Source organism: Borostomias antarcticus, assembly GCF_949987555.1.
Source record: "Borostomias antarcticus genome assembly, chromosome: 13".
Classification (NCBI taxonomy): domain Eukaryota; kingdom Metazoa; phylum Chordata; class Actinopteri; order Stomiiformes; family Stomiidae; genus Borostomias; species Borostomias antarcticus.
In genome coordinates this window covers 14,487,855-14,501,682 of record NC_140246.1, presented here as the reverse complement: position 1 = coordinate 14,501,682, position 13,828 = coordinate 14,487,855, and the positions used below count along the sequence as shown (strand labels likewise).

Genomic DNA, 13,828 nt, shown 5'->3' with positions numbered 1-13,828 from the left:
CATTGATAAGAAATGAGTGTTTGAGTAGAGGATCGAGTCGAGGAGATAACATTATTGTCCCCCATCAGAAGAAAACAGAGGGGGATAGGGTGAGGGACTATTAAAACAGTGTTCGTCCGATCATTCGTTTTTCCTATGAGAGGTACCAGAGCCCAGCGCTGTAGGAATGCTAGCCACTGTTAATTTTTTCCCATTACATTTTTGCTTTGTAGACCAAAAAATATACTTTGTGTCTCAGTACAGGTATAGTCCATTCTACTCAGGAGCCCTACTTTCAAAATCCACATTTATAGCTGCAGGTGCTTCCTTGCTCGCCACAGTTCATATTTCCATGTACACAAAAAACGTTGTGTTTTAGTAAAAGTATAGTCTGTTCTACTCAGGGGCCCTTCTACTTTCCAAATCAGTTCAGAGCTTGAAGAGCTTCCTTGCATGTTTTGCCCTAGTTCTACATTTTAGGCTTCTCATAGGTTAATGAATTGTTAGGTGCATTGTGGGTACAGTTATGGATAGTAGAGGATAGATTAGATGGTTCTTGTTTAGGTACATTAGTTCAATAATGTTGGATAGATTAGACTAGTGATACTATATGGCTAGGTCATGTATGTGTCCAACCGTCGGGTGTCTGTGGGTTTGATGTTCTGTTCCATCAGGATCTGCGCTCCCATTTTTAGACTTTGTCTCCCAGCTGCTGTTTTAATGATTTATTCTACCTTGTAGAAAAATGACTTGTAGAAGAGAGCAATTTCGTTTAAATCAATTGATTACCATTAGAATAAACCTGTAAATGACTTGTAAAATATCTACACTTTCTTCCACTGCTTCATTGACAAGAGGGGCGATACATTATTGGTGTGGGACAACATGTTCACAGTGCACTTGTACTAAAGATACCTTTTTTTAAATCAGAACTGTTTAAAAAAAGACGAAGTTACATGGGCTTACGTAGTTCATACGTCACTATGACATGGAGCAAAGTCTAACTTATTCTATTTTGGGAGAGCTTTTTACATTTACGTAACTTTAGTTCATTTATAATGCATGGTAATGGGACAGAGGTTCACCAGTGCATCTCAGACGGACTTGGACAGGCTCTGCAGCCGTGTCCCAACTGCCCTGACAAGGAGGCCAAGTGTGCATATCTATGACCTGTGTGTTTGACTGTGTGTGTACGCGCGCGTGTTTGTAGCATACTGTGCGGTAGCAAAATGATTTTATTCAGCAGGATGTACAGCACAGCACACATATTACTGTATGTGACTTTTATCCTGAGAGCCCACAAACTGCTCCCCTCCTTGACTGGATGGGCCACATTCACAGACATGTCAACCACAAACGTCACACCGCCAAGTGAGAAACATTGCGAGTGGCTTTTACAGTACTGTATGTTTCTGTAAACATCCTATTTTGGAGCCAATAAAACCTGCCAGACAGCACAAGCCAAAAACCAGAATGGACGTTTTGTGTAGCTGCTACTGTATAGCAAAGTATGATGGTTTCAGCTTCATTTACCCTCAGCCTGCTTGGGACCAAAACATCCCAACTATCTCTGAAAATAACTGCCGTTTCAGCGGCGCAAGCAGACAACAAACCCTAACGATTACAGCTGTTCAAATCCTCTGTCTCAGAGGACCTCTAATTCTGTCCTGTCATGGTTATCTTAGCGCTTCACAACCACAGGCACTCAAATAAGCACTACAGAAAGACATCATTGCTTAAGGGCGCCATTGAGATTTACGATTTCAATGATGGGATTTTAATATCTTATGTTTGCCAACATGGGGAGAAAAACGATTATAAACGCTCAACAGTGTTGGTGCCACCTCAGCATTCAGCAGGCAGCTGCTTGGGCTGCCTGTACTTCTCTTTCTTTAACACAAACACACAGGCAGACTGAGACACAAAAATACTCTCACACACTCTCTCTCGTTCGCACACAAACACGCATGCGCACGCACGCACGCACACACGCACACACACAGACACACACACACACACAGGGCTCAGAGGAGGATTGTCAGCATTGTTCTCTACATCCTCAAGCTGATGTAAAGTCCCAATAGCTCCGCCCTACATCCTGTGCTCCCCAGCACCGTGACATCGTTCTCTTCCTGGCTGTGCCTGATCTTAACAGTCAGGCTCATGCAAAATCTCTCCAGATGAGATATGAGATCGAGGGCATCCTCCTAAGACAAGAGAAAGTGAGGAAAGGAGAGAGAGAGACAGAGAGAGAGAGAGAGGGGGTAAGGAGGACGAGCAAGAAAGAAAGTGAGGATGAGAGAGAGAGAGAGAGGGAGAAGGAGAGGGAGAGAGGGAAGGAGGAACAGCAAGAAAGAGAAAGTGGGGATGAGAGAGGTGGAGACAGAGAGAGACAGAGAGAGAGAGGGAGAGAGAGAGAGGGAGATGGGGGGGGGGGTTGAGGAGGACTGTAACGACCCTCTCGCTCGGTCTGCTGGGTGTTTTGGTGTATGCGCCTTATTCACCTGGCAGCCATATTGGTCAGTCTGGGGTACGCTTGGAAATACATGGAGGTGAATGAGCCATAGTTAGCCGTCAGCTGCATTCACTCCGATGTACTTCCAAATGCGAAAACAACGGCAGTGAAAAACAATCGGAGTCTGGTAATGAGTTTGTAAACCCGATAGTGTATTCAGCCTGTTATTTTGACTATTTTAGTTCTTGAAGTGGTGTTTTTACAGTGAACTTTTAACATTGAAGGCAACGGGCACTTCTGCATCCGCACCCCTAATTACAGTACGTCAGACTGACATGGCATAATATGGCAGCTGAGGTGAATAAGGCGAACTGTCTTGTAAGTGCCCAGCAGGCGGGGGAGTCCGGGAAGGGGGGGGCGCACTGGGGCCAGGAGACCTCATAGTCCAGTGGCCGTCTCTCCTCCCCCAGGAGCACATCTTCTGTTGCGTTTCTCTCCGAGTTTTTGCTCTATTGTTTTCTAGAGTAACCTTACAGCACCAGCACCCTCCTGGTTATCCATGCTTCTGTTCACTGCGCTACTGATGTTAGACGTCCCACAACTCATCCTTGTTTAGTTTTTCTGGTTGGCGTTTTATTTGTTTATTCATGAGGTAGAGAATAATCATTAGCGTTCAATATGACTCCCAACGTGTTGCGTCTCATATGCACTGGGACGTAACCAAGATAAGGAGACAGACAGGAGTGAGAAAAGAAGAGAGAGAGATAGAATGAGAGAGAGATAGAGAGAGATAGAGATAGAGAGAGAGAGATAGAGAGAGAGAGAGAGATAGAGAGAAATAGAGAGAGAGAGAGAGAGATAGAGAGAGAGAGAAAGAGAGAGAGAGAGAGAAAGAGAGAAAGAGAGAAAGAGAGAGAAAGAGAGAGAGAGAAAGAGAGAGTCAGGCAAGGTAAATAAACCATGAGCAACCATGTCACGCACAGTCTGTGCCAGGCAGGTCCGCCCATACAGACTCCTCCGGGCGTCGGCGCGGACGACAGGACAGGCTGTCCTGTTTGTTAGCGGTCGCTAACCGCCAGGGCTGCTCTCAATGGAATACAGCTAGCATGGATCTGAATGATATCCCGGCTCTGATCATTGTTCTATGAGTAAAAAAGACTGTGGAAAACGGAGACGAGAAAGGAGGAAGGTCAGAGAGGAGGAGGAGGGGAGAGAGAAAGAGAGAGACAGACAGACAGCAACGTACGCAACGTACATCTCAACTGTAATGCTGTATATTCCACAATGTACTGTGTCTGTGTCCCTAACAGACCAGGTCACTCTGTCACCAGCTCTCCAAACCCCCCCAATCCCACCCACCCCAGCCCCCCCCCCCCCCTCCTTCTCCGGCTTAACTGCTCTATCTATTACACCAGAGAGAGAGAGAGAGCAGAGGGAGATGCCCACTGATAAGGACTAATGAGAACCCATCCATCCAGCCAGCCAGCCAGCCAGCCAGCCAGCCAGCCAGCCAGTCAGTAAGTCAGTCAGCCAGTCAGTCAGTCAGTCAGTCAGTCAGTCAGCCAGTCAGTCAGTCAGTCAGTCAGTCAGTCAGTCAGCCAGTCAGCCAGTCAGTCAGTCAGTCAGTCAGTCAGTCAGCCAAAAGATCTGTCGCTTCTCAGGCTTCTGGTCTCGTCCTCAGCGTCGTTATCAGACTTCACAGACTGCGGGGCTCTGGGAATCATCCGCCAATAAAAGGGCTTCCTGCCTCATACACATGCACACCTAGTAGACCACACGCACGCGTACACACTCGCGCACATGCATACACACACACACACACACACGCACACGCATAGCAAGTGTCATCTTTGTTCTATTAAATTGATTGAGCCTCTCTCTCTCTCTCTCCCTCCCTCCCTCCTCTGGAATTACAATGTGCCCATCAGCCAAAGCTAGTATGCTAATGGCTACGCCTGTTATCCTAACCGGCCAAAAGCGTTTCTTGGTAACGGAGCTTTAGTGGCGTCTGTTCCTTGTTATGTGTCATTACGTGGCGGCCAGAGCGCCGTTAAGTTGAGAGGGAGTCACGCAACTGAGCGTGCCCGTCTGAGGCACACCGGACCTGGGGTAGGAAGCAGCTGCACGGCCCATTCAGAACCAGGTGTGGTGGTGGGGGGGGGGTCAAACAAACATGCACACACGAACACCAACAGGTGCACACACACACACACACACACACACACACACACACACACACACACACACAAGGAGCACAGGCACACATACAAATGGGTGCACAAACACAGATGCACTTGTGCAAATGTTCATCCAACTATGCATATGTTTACTGTAGATGATTCACGGCCGTTCAAACATGACAATGCTGATGACGCACACACACACGACTCACACAGGGCACGGACAAAATGACGACACACACATGCGCGCACACGGACGCACGCGCACGCATGCGCGCGCACACACACAGGTAAGTGTCTGTATAATTTACTCCTATTTCAACTTCATCAAAACTCCCAAGGACAAAATAACCCCCACCAAAAAACTACAACAACAACAACAACTGAGTTCAGAGACTACACTCCACACAAACAGTAACATAATCTGGAAACAAATCCTGCAATGACTCGACGTTTCTGTCGATATTCAGATGAGGCTGTCCTCGCGCCCAAGGGCGGAGCGATCCTTTGATTGCAGAGAAAGGGTTTCTGCGAGAGCCTGGCCTCCTAAATTTAGACTAGCCTGACACGACAGTGATCGAGACAGGAGGTCGATGAAGATTTTGGTAGCCGTCTAAGGTAACAGCATGCTGTAAGAGCCAGTAAGCCACCCCCACTCAATCGATTGCACATAGAGGTAAACAACAAAGTGGTGTCCAGTGTGTTTTACTCACAGGAGCTGCGCTACCACACCGATTTAGCTGGTTTAATCTCAATAGCGTCACATTACGTTGGTATATTATCAGTATAAAAACCCGCTATCAAACAGCGATGCTAAAAATGTCGCTTTGTCCTCCGAGGTGTTCTGTCCCTTTCTACGTGACTAGAATGAAGAGACAAGGTTCCCTCCTGTTGAGTGTGTTTGTGTGTGTGTGTGTGTGTGTCTGTGTGTGTGTGTGTCTGTGTGTGTCTGTGTGTGTGTGTCTGTGTGTGTGTGTGTCTGTGTGTGTGTGTCTGTGTGTGTGTCTGTGTGTGTGTCTGTGTGTGTCTGTGTGTGTGTGCACGCTCGCGTGCGAGTGTGAAGCGGATCTGATAGAAGAGCTGAGAGACATCCATATATACACCCTGAGGTGAGGGAGAAAACTGAAAACACTGTGTGTGTGTGTGTGTGTGTGTGTGTGTGTGTGTGTGTGTGTGTGTGTGCATGCGTGCATACAAACCTTATTTCCCCTAGCAGTTGTGTCTATACAGGTGGGCAGGTGTGTGATGTCAGCTTGTGCCACTGGATCCCTGGGTATGGTCGGAGAGAGAGGCGGAGAGATCTCCCCAACCAGCTCTCAGTTTAAGAGGGAGAGGTCATTAAGCAGCCCCATGCTAACGAGCGTGAAGAGAAGACAACGGCAGATCTGAGACGGCAGGTGAGACCAGAGATGGGCGGATGGTTAGCGAGGAGGTGAGACCAGAGATGGGCGGATGGTTAGCGAGGAGGTGAGACCAGAGATGGGCGGATGGTTAGCGAGGAGGTGAGACCAGAGATGGGCGGATGGTTAGCGAGGAGGTGAGACCAGAGATGGGCGGATGGTTAGCGAGGAGGTGAGACCGGAGATGGGCGGATGGTTAGCGAGGAGGTGAGACCAGAGATGGGCGGATGGTTAGCGAGGAGGTGAGACCGGAGATGGGCGGATGGTTAGCGAGGAGGTGAGACCAGAGATGGGCGGATGGTTAGCGAGGAGGTGAGACCAGAGATGGGCGGATGGTTAGTGAGGAGGCTTGTTAGCATTTTGCCAATAGCGGTGCAGGCTGGCATTCGTCCTTCATGATACGGCCCCCCTCTTAACACCCCCCCCTATAGTCCTTCTGTCATCCATCCCCCTCTCACCCCCCCCCCCCCCGCCCTCCATTCACACACATCCCTTTTACACCTCTTTTTCTCTCGGCTTTTAATGTCACCAAAAAGCGGCGGGAGGCGGCGGCGGATCAGGCGCACTCTTCCTTCGTCCATCTCTTGATTCCTGCTCTCTCCTCTTCCAGTTCCACTCCTCTGGTCTCTCCTCCTCCTCCTCCCCCAGCCCCCCTCCTGTCCTCCTCTCTCTGCCCACCCCCCCCCCCCCCCCCCCCCGGCGCATCCTCTACAGACAGGAAGCGTGCGACAGAGCGATCACAGCATCTCGAGGTCGATCGATCTGCCTCTTGATTTCTCCGGCGCTCGTCAAATCCTCGTCCGCTCTGAAGACGGAGACGCCGGTGACACCTGACCACTAAAGAGGGTTTTCCCTTAACCCCGGCCGAGCCACTCCATCAGTCATGCCTTTTAATCTAGTAACTGGCTAAGTCTGGGTCAAAGAATTTAAACTCAGCACTAATGACTCACTAGTCATCAGCAAATTGTGCTCGTCAGTGCGCGCGCAATTGTGTGTGTGTGTGTGTGTGTACTAGAGGTCTTCTCGGGTCTAAAATGTGGACCCGAAACCGAGATGGACCCGAGTCATTCGTTCCGAGATCCGACTAAATCCGATCATTTAAAAAAAATATGTATACCGGACCCGATTTTGTCCGAGAGCAGGAGTAGGACAGAGACCCGAGAACCGAGTCGGATCGGGTATTTTACGGATCCGACAGGCAGTAGTAGCAAGTAGCAGTAGCATTAATCGCTTAGGCTGTCACGGCTGTTGGCTTGCATGCTGTTGCATCACAGTTGGAAGGAATTGCGATTTATCCTGTGGCCCGCAGACCACCCTGAGTTCGATTGATACCCCTGTGTCAGCTGTGGATGTTGTAGTATTTAGTTAACACACACACACACACGTACACTGTACACACAGACACACATCAGTCCACATCTGGCTTAGGCCTGGACCTGATGCTCTTAGCCTTTCTTGCCCTGAAAATGTAATTTAATGTAATTTATTGCTCTATAAATGTTCTTAGCCATTAGACAAATATATTCCAGGAGCTTCTCCAGGTTGCCTGTTTTAATATCCGTGTTGCTTTTATGGCTCTGTGTGCTACTAACCCTGTTCTGCCTTCCCTCTCCCTAGTGCCTCTCTCTCTCCCTCCTATCTTCTGACCAGGTCCAGTGGATGCCCCACTGTCACCAGCAGACCTCCCTGAGTCCGATAGATACCCCTGTGTCTGCTGTGGATGTCGTAGCATTTAGTTAACACACACACACATACACACAGACATACACCAGCCCACTTCTGGCTTTAGGCCTGGGCCATAGCAAACACACACCAGTATTTGCCATGTCTCTCCTATGTTGTTTTTAGCTTCTCTTACTCTGAAAATGTCATTTAATGTAATTTATTGCTTTATAAATGTTCTTAGCTGGTAGACAAACATACTCCTGGAGCTGGCTCGATCGCCTTGTTGAGAGGGGTCAGGGAAGAATTTTTACAGCTCACTTATCTGGCCCCCGGGTGATTACTGTTTTTTTTGCTTTCCTCTGGAATATGTAGGGGTGGGTCATATGCCCACCTCCCTTGTTCTCTGTAAAGCACATTGTGTTGCCTCTGGGTATGAAATGCGCTATACAAATAAAGCTTTGATTGATTGATTGATTGATCCTCTCAATCTCGACAGGATCAATCACTATTTTGTCAGGCTGTGATGTGGCAGCATGGAAATGAAACAGCCGTAAATAAATAAGGCTACACAAGGCTGCCGCTAGGTTTGACCTCTTTATATTCATTTTCTTTGAGCTTATTTTTCACAAGGTAGGCTACTGGTGGTGGCTGCCGTGTCTCCGCTCGCGTCGCGCCCGCGGTCTCACTGAATTCGCGTCATGCGTTTCTCTCGGGTATTACGCATGATAAACAGACCCGGGACCCGAGGTAATAGAATCGGATCCACCAGAACCCAACTGACCATAATAAAAGCGTGGAAATGTGGACCCGGACCCGTCCTCTCGGATTTACCCGACCCGTGAAGACCTCTAGTGTGTACGCGCGTCTGCATGGGCAGTGTTTTGCAGCATGGTGTAAATGACATGGCCAAAGAGGTCTTGACGTACAAATACGACAGCTTGTATTATCGGGCAGGTTGTATGTGTGTGTGTATGTGTGTGTGTGTGTGTACTTTACATATCCGCCTCTCTGGACCTCAGCAGGGCTGGCACAACATCAATTTCCTAGCATATTTTTTTCTGCCCTTTTTGGCCGGAACACTGATTGGCTAAAATACGCCCCCTTTCTAAGCTGGGAGCTCAGACAGGGATATCACAGATACTCGTGACCCGGCAGTGGCTCTTGTTACAGAGGAACGTCTCTAGTATTCTGAGTACCTAGAAGCCCTCGATACGGCAAGAACGTCTGGGAACAAGCCATGATGTTCATGGACACCAATGAGAATCCAATCGAATTTTCAACAGGATGCTGATTGGCCCACACAGATAGTGGGCTCTGCAGAGAGGCTGATTTGGTCTCTGATTGGTCACTGACCGCAGATTTCCCCTTTTTAGGTATTGCTAACAAGTCCTGCACTCTAGCGAGCTGTCGGCAGCATATCTGACACACAAAGTGCAATTTACTTGGACTTCTTCCACGTTAACTCTCACTTCACAGAGGTTTTTATTACACAAATGGCAATGTGTATTCCTTAAATTTGTTTTTCATTTACAGTAGTCCTAACTATATGCTCCCCATGAAATAATGTTTTACTATAATAATACACACAACTAATTAATGTTGAAATAATGTTCAGATGCAGCTGGATATGAAAGGCAGGCTAATGCACTGGCTCCGCCCCTCTGCCCATGTTTAGTGGCTCCAGACTAGGTCTCTAGGAGCCTTGAGGTCCCTTTAGGAAAACGCCAAACCCTTAGTGGGGGCATTTTGATAGCAAAGGACGTGTTATAGCTGCTTATTTCACATAGTGTACAATTACGAATGATCATTGGGGCCACATATCTACGAGTTAGATATGAGGAGATAAGACATCGGTGATGCTACCTAGAGTCTACATTAGTAAGACTGCACACTGGTGTTTTTGAAAGGGTGGAAAAGACGAGGGTAAATGTGGTGGATAAATGCTGGTGAGTGTTTGATCACAACACAGCACACAGACATACTGTAGACACACACACACACACACACACACACACACACACACACACTACGCACACCTTCATATCTAAAAATGGCGTCCCTTTCATGCCTGCTAGCGAGGCCATGCGGGAGACTGAGTAGGGCACCGTGGGGGTGGGCAGCAGCAAGATGGGCCCTTTAAGAAGACAGGCACATACAAAACACATCAAGACCAGGGAGAGAGGGAGAGAGAGAGAGAGAGAGAGAGAGGGAGGGAGAAGGGGAAGGGGGGGGGGAGAGAGAGAGAGAGGGAGAGAGAGGGAAGGAGAAGGGGAAGGGGGGGAGGGAGGGAGAGAGAGAGAAAGAGAGGGAGGGATAGGGGGAAGGGGGGGGAGGGAGAGAGAGAGAGGGAGAGGGGGAAGGGGGGGGAGAGGGAGGGAGAGGGAGAGAGAGAGAGAGAGAGAGAGAGAGAAAAAGGAGGACAGAGCCAAACTCCTAGGGTGCCCTGCAGTCACTTGGGTCTTCTCTTTTGTCACTCCGGCTATTTCTGCCCAATGTTGTCCTCAGGGCGCGTGACGGGAGAAGAAGAGATGGTATGGAATAGATCAAACACACACACACACACATACACGCTCACGCACACACATACGCACACACACACACATACCTACACGCGCGCACACACACACAAACAAACAAACACACACACACACACACCATGGACCTACGCTCTACTGTAAATACCACATTTCTATAAAAGGAGGTTGCAGGTGGTAGATTATATAAGGATGAGCAGCTAGAACACTGTACCAGACTGAGAAATGTGTGTGTGTGTGTGTGTGTGTGTGTGTGTTTATGTGTGTGTGACTCAGAAGAGAGAGGCTAGCCTGCTTATACAGTCTGCTGGCCAGGTTGGCTGAGACTGGCCAGCAGTGGTGGGAGGGAGTGTAGGCACAGCCCTAAACTGGCCTATGAGCAGGGAGTGTGTGTGTGTGTGTGTGTGTGTGTGTGTGTGTGTGTGTGTGTGTGTGTGTGTGTGTGTGTGTGTGTGTGTGTGTGTGTTCAGCAGATCAGACACGGACAGGGAGAAGAAATGGATTAGGGATCATGCACACACACACACACACACACGCACACACACAGGGCAGAGGTGCGGCCTAAGGTGTGGACCTGGTCGTTGGCATAGCCTATCAGGAGGCTCACACTCCAATCCGGACTGGACGGACCAGAGCAGATGGACAATCATAAAGAAACCCTGGGAGAATTCGACCCCCTGGTTCAGCCAACCACAGGCGTGTTACTTTCTCCACAAACACTGACGATCATTGGCTAATATGAGTAACAGACATCGTATTGGGTCCTGTAGGAAGCCAACCTCAACCTAGTAGTTATACTACTATACTAAGGCTCTTCGTATGTCAAACACTAACAAACGCTGCTAGCTACTGTATGTCCATAGCATGCTTGGCTTAGCTATGATGCTGTAGCTCGTTAGCTCGGCTAGCATCCTGGAGCCTCTCCCATGTTATGTAACACCAGACTGAATTGGAGCACTCATCACTGCCTGATGCAAGCGACGGAGCAATCCCTAACACATCTCTCTCTCTCTCTCTTTCTCTCTAGCTTCATACTACTATCCACACCACACGCACACACACACACACAAACGTCCTACTACAAAGGCAGCGCAGGCCGTTAGCCATGTTCACCCCCCCTAGCTCGGGGACGGCAGCGTGAGCAGAGTGTCTCACGACTCGGCGCTGAGCCTAAGAGGAGGCGACAGCGCTCTATTCTGAACCATCATCAAGGAGCACCTGACCGGGACGAGGCCCTCGGTAGAAACCAGCATCCTGTCGCCCTTTAAGCCCTTTCAGGAAGCCGAGATTACCATCTCACCAACGCACACGCACACGGAAGGTCATGACTAAATCTCCTCAAAATACAATGCTGTGCCCACACATATCGAGCCGCTCACTCTGCAAACTGCAGGTCTCCACACACACTCTTTCACTGGCTGACGCCACTCCTTCAGACGTCATGCAAGCCTAGTACACATGCCAATCTCCCCCCGCACACACACACACACGCACACGCACACGCACACGCACACACACACACACACACACACGCACGCACACGCACACACACACACACACAAACACACACACACCACGCATATTGTACTCTCACATGGCTTATGCTTACACACGTGCACACACGCGCACACACTGCCCGTCGGCATTCTGAGGGTGACACAGAGGCGAGGCACGTCCGTGGACTGCGCAGAGGGGCGGGTGAGTCACCCCATCCCGGGGAGGTTGGGCGGAGCGGCCGGCAGCACGCACCACGGCCCTCCGCCACGGGGCGTGACTCACACCCCGGCCACTCCTCCTCGCACAAAGACCGGCGCTCTCCATATTATAACGTTAACAAGAACCTGCGAACGCCATTCAGTACACGGTCTACAAGAGTGACGCACGGCCGGCTGGCTGGGTTAAAGGAGATACGGGCGGACCGGATCTCCGCTCTGAGGAACCGGACTGCAGTTTACACCGTTTCATCCACGGAAGTCTCTATGGGGGATTTCTTTCGCTGGATAATGGAACGTGCTATTCAGTATGTGACTGAGGTGACATGGGGCGTGAGCGGAATGGGCAGCCTGGGCTGAGTGAGGGTCGGTGATGCTGTCTGGTATTTCCGCATGGCTTTTCTCGTGGTTCATCAAACTTTCTCCTCTCCAACATACTGTAATCTAGCTTCTCACTCGAACAAGCCTATTAGTTACATGCTGGTTTAGCAGAGTCATCATCTCCAATTAAAACACCTTGGGAACTCCTCCTACATAATGACCCCGTTCCCCATGCTCAACCTCAATTAGGTGGATAAGCAGCGTTTCATGACCCATAAGATGTGTCATTAGTAGAAAGCTCAGACATATGAGAAGCTATTTGAGACTTGGAAGACAGATGTAGCCATTTTAGTAGCAGTAAATGATGACAGCCATCTTGTTTCGCTCTGCTGGGTGGGTGAAGTCATATTCTCGCTTGTTGCCAGTCTCATAGGATAGTTACCCATGAGTCATGGCATCAATGTGCAGGCCTCAATGGCTATGGGAAGCCTAATACTGGCTTAATATTTAACTTTCATGTTAAAACACAACACTGCCTTCAGTTCTTGGCTTTGAAGAACATCCAATAGTGTTCAAGAAGGTTTTTTTTTTCATAGTTGTTTGTTTTAACTGTGCAAAGCCATTTTCCTTGATGTAAAACCAACGTTGTGAGGTAAATTCGTAATGCGCACTGACGAAGGACAGAGACTAGTGACATCTTGGTCTCTGCCATGTGAAGTGGAGCCGGAAATGTTGTGAGTAATCTACTCAGCGCCCCTGAAATAGACCTTGTGAGGATTAGGAAGGGGAATGTGCATGCGCTAGCGTTGTTACAACCCCCAACAAACACAGTGGCTAATGAAGCATGCCGACCCTACGATGCTAGCACGCTAAGTGGCTAACACGTCACGTGCGATTGCGACCAAACTCGATAACATATGAGATTAACTACACCTGGATTTCCCTGGAAAAGCAGATTGGCTGACAAAATGGTGGAGACCATTCTTTTTTTCAGTGCGAATACATTTATTAGTTTTAGTATTAGTTACAGCTCAAACTCTCCCTTTCTAAGAAACACTTGACTTATAAACACTTCATACATAACTCCACGGTAAATTAATACTGCGTCGTTGCACGCCTTGTAATGTGCCGAGATAAATTAAATGAAATTGTGATATTTCTTGCATCAGTGCTTTGTACGGACAGAATGTTTTGACAGTGTGTTTTTAAACCACTGAACCGTATGTGCTGCATTGTGTTACCTTCGTTACTGTAGTATGATGAACCTACTGTACTGTATATGGTACCATCTGTTCAAGGGCCACTGAATGCACATCCGTACATGCTAATTGAGTGACTATGGGAAACATCACTGTAGTTATAGCACTAACACGCCTTTAGAACATGAACACACCCACTACTCGGTTCTCATGTTCCCCTTGGGCATCTCTCGCTCTCTCTCTCTCTCTCTCTCTCTCACACACACACACACACACACACACACACACACACACACGCACACACGCACGCACACACGCACACACGCACACACACTCACAGAGTCAGGTGTCAGCCTTTTGTAGACGGAGAGTGGCCTGAGGCG

General features: G+C 48.8%; 1 protein-coding gene across 1 annotated transcript in view; it reads right to left on the bottom strand.

Annotated features, from left to right (window-relative positions):
• pcloa (piccolo presynaptic cytomatrix protein a) overlaps nt 1–13,828 on the bottom strand; it is a gene marked incomplete at both ends in the record, with an annotated part of 57,813 nt that overhangs the window by 37,354 nt on the left and 6,631 nt on the right. The gene's annotated exons all lie outside the window — the stretch shown is intronic.